Below are 3,488 nucleotides of genomic sequence, written 5' to 3'. Positions count from 1 at the left end.
TAAAAAGGGAGAAGCGATATAACAGAAGACAGATGAATGGCAATAAATAATAACTAGAAAAAAATAAAGATAAAATTAAAATGTAAACATGAAACGGAATGAACAAAAAAAAAAAAAAAACTCTAAAGGATGAAAACTCGAAAGCGAAAGTGAAATGAGAGAACGAAGGATATAACCAACAACAACAACAACAACAAAATAGGAGAAAGAAAAAAGGGAACAAGGAACAGGAATGAGAGAAGAAAAGGTCACGAGAGAGAAGGAAGGGAAGAGAAGGGAAGGGGTCACGATTCACGAAACCTTGATTGCGAAGGAAAGGGAAGGGAAGGGGAGGGAAGAAGAGGTGAGAAGGGGAGGGAAAGGTCAAAGAGGGGAATGTTAGGTCATAGCAGCGAGGGACGGAGTGAAGGGGAGGTGAAGAAAGGGAAATAGAAGGGGAGTTGGGTGTCAGAGGGAAGATGAATAATGGGTAGAGGGGAGACAGGAGGAAGGGGGGAGGTGAAGGAGAGATAGAGAGAGAGAGAGAGGTATGTTGGGGAGGATGAAAGGTAAACAAAAAAATAAAGGAGAGGAATATGGATGGATAGGAATTAAAATGCGTGTTTGAAGATAACTTTTTTCACGAAGAAGGGAGAGAGAGAAAGGAAAGTAAGAGGGGAGGAAGAAGAGAGGAGGGGAACAGTAAATTGAACAATCAAGAAAATATTGTAGAAACAAAAATTAAGAGGAAAAATAAGAGGAGGTGGGAAGAGGAAAAGAAAAAGATAAAATAATGGAAACGAGAAGAAAAGAGGGAAAATAAAATACCAAGAGAGAGAGAGGAAGCATGAGTTTAGTTCACAGAGAGAGGGAGGAAAGTGGGAAGGGGAGAGGGAGGGGAGAAGATAAGGCGAGGGGAAGAGAGGGGAAGGGAAGGGGAGTTGAGGGGAGTTGAGATGAGGGTTTATAATGGCGTGACAGTTTATTTCCCCTCGTCAGGGCCAAATTATGAGGAAATTGTTGATTGTTGTTGTTGTTGTTGTTGTTGCTGTTGTTGTTGTTATTGGTGGTGATGGTGGTGGTGGTATTTCATAATTATGTTTTAAATGTGCCAATAATGATAATAACAATAAAACAGCAGTAATAACACACACACACACACACACACACACACACACACACACACACACACACACACACACACACGCGCACACACAGAGCTGAGTGCCTTCATATATTTCCAGGGCTTGTCTAAAGTGTAATTTTAACTCTTATAGTGTGTGTGTGTGTGTGTGTGTGTGTGTGTGTGTGTGTGTGTGTGTGTGTGTGTTGAAAGTGAACTAGAAAACTAAACTGCTGGCTCGTAAAAATAAACTTCTCGGAAACGAATGAATAAGACAAAACAAAAGCGTATAAAATTAAATGAACAGGAAATACAAATAAAATAAAACAATAACAGAATAAATCGTTCGTGAATGAATAGACAAATAGATAAGGAGTTGGGCACATATGAAAATAGATTAAAAAGTCGGCAAGTATTGGATGGGAAAACAAAAATGATCACATAAAAAACAACAACAAAACAAAAAAGGAATGCATAGCTAGCGACAAATCATTTTACCGCCATACTGCAAAGAACATTTAATAAAACAAGAAACATATTAAGAAATGAAAACGAGAGAAATTTGTGATCATAGTTAATGCATATATACTTACGGATGACATTTCCTTATTCATACTACTACTACAACAACTACTACTACTACTACTACTACTACTACTACTACTACTACTACTACTACTTCTACTATCAAGACTACTTTTTTTCCATCTCCTGTACTCGTCCACCCTTCATCCCGTCCAGTTCACGTGAGGGGCACGATCCTTTCTTAGTAGCTCGTGTTTTCCTCCCTGTCGTCTTGGCAACCGAAGGGTCATACACTTCTCCCCCCCCACCACTCCTCGTCCTCCTCCTCCTCCTCCTCCTCCTCTTCCTCCTCCTCCTCCTCTTTCGTGTACTATTGCTCCAACTGCTTTTCATCTCCCTCCTATTCCTGCCCCTTCTTCATGTGTTTCCTCCACGAGAGAGAGAGAGAGAGAGAGAGAGAGAGAGAGAGAGAGAGAGAATAGAACGCATAATTTTTTTTTCCACTTAAAATGGGAGCGTGAGCATCGACAGGCAGGTGAATGTCGTCAGGTGTGTGTGTGCGTGTGTGTGTGTGTGTGTGTGTGTGTGTGTGTGTGTGTGTGTGTGTCGCTCACCGCTAACCTCCGTGACCCACTAAAGAGAAGGTCTCCTCGACATTCTCTCTCTCTCTCTCTCTCTCTCTCTCTCTCTCTCTCTCACTCACACACACACACACACACACACACACACACACACACACACACACACACACACACACACACACACACACACACACGGACAGGAAGCCAGACACAACACCCGGAATAGACACAGTGTCGAAATAAAATATTTTCACAGAGAGAGAGAGAGAGAGAGAGAGAGAGAGAGAGAGAGAGTAAGTGAATGGGTGGGAAGAGGGGAAAGGGAGGGTCAGAGAGGAAGGAAAAGGTCATGGAAAGAGAGAGAGAGAAATGGAAAAGGGGCCAAGGAGGAAGGAGTTGTGTGAGGTAAATAAAAGGCAGATAAAATGTTAATTACTGCGCACACCTTCGATCCTTTTATCCTTGCCTTCTCTCTCTCTCTCTCTCTCTCTCTCTCTCTCTCTCTCTCTCTCTCTCTCTCTTTCATCCTTCCTCGATTCTTTTCTCCGTAGTTTCTGTCGGATTGCTTTCGTGTCTTTTTATATGTGTTTTTTTCTTCTTTTATGTCTGCCTCTGTCTGTCTATTAGTGGGTGAGAGAGAGAGAGAGACGATTTATTTTCATGCCCGTCGCAAGATGGGCAACATGTGCTTGGAATACTGGCAGGCATTCTCTCTCTCTCTCGTTCTATTTATTTGAGCCCAGTTCAACATGCATACATATTTCACACACACTTTCAACGCACACACACACACACACACACACACACATACACACACACAATATTTGTCATCAAATATAAACACATAATTTTTCACATATATACAAACTATGAAAACACACACACACACACACACACACACACACACACACACACACACACACACACACACACACACACACACAGACACACACACACACACACACACACATTTATTCCTCTTGTAGCTGTATATGTATGTTATAGTATATCAAAGTTCCGTTCCTTTCCACGCCATTTGCTTCCCTATACACAAGTGACAGGAAGGCCGTTGTTGAGTGCAGTGATTAAGGTTGTCAGTTCCTCTCTCTTGACGCTGCCGTTTCTCTCAGTTGTCCCTCATTCTCCGTGCCTGCTTACTTTCCTTCCCTTTCATGTCGATGGTGGAGGTCAATGATCCTCGTGACCTTATCAGTAAAAGAGTCACGGGGCATTTTATTATCTTTAATGCTGTTCCTCTTATTGTTATTGGGGGGGAGGGG

This window comes from Eriocheir sinensis, chromosome 5 (genome assembly GCF_024679095.1).
Source record: "Eriocheir sinensis breed Jianghai 21 chromosome 5, ASM2467909v1, whole genome shotgun sequence".
Taxonomy (NCBI): domain Eukaryota; kingdom Metazoa; phylum Arthropoda; class Malacostraca; order Decapoda; family Varunidae; genus Eriocheir; species Eriocheir sinensis.
This window is presented reverse-complemented; position numbering follows the sequence as displayed.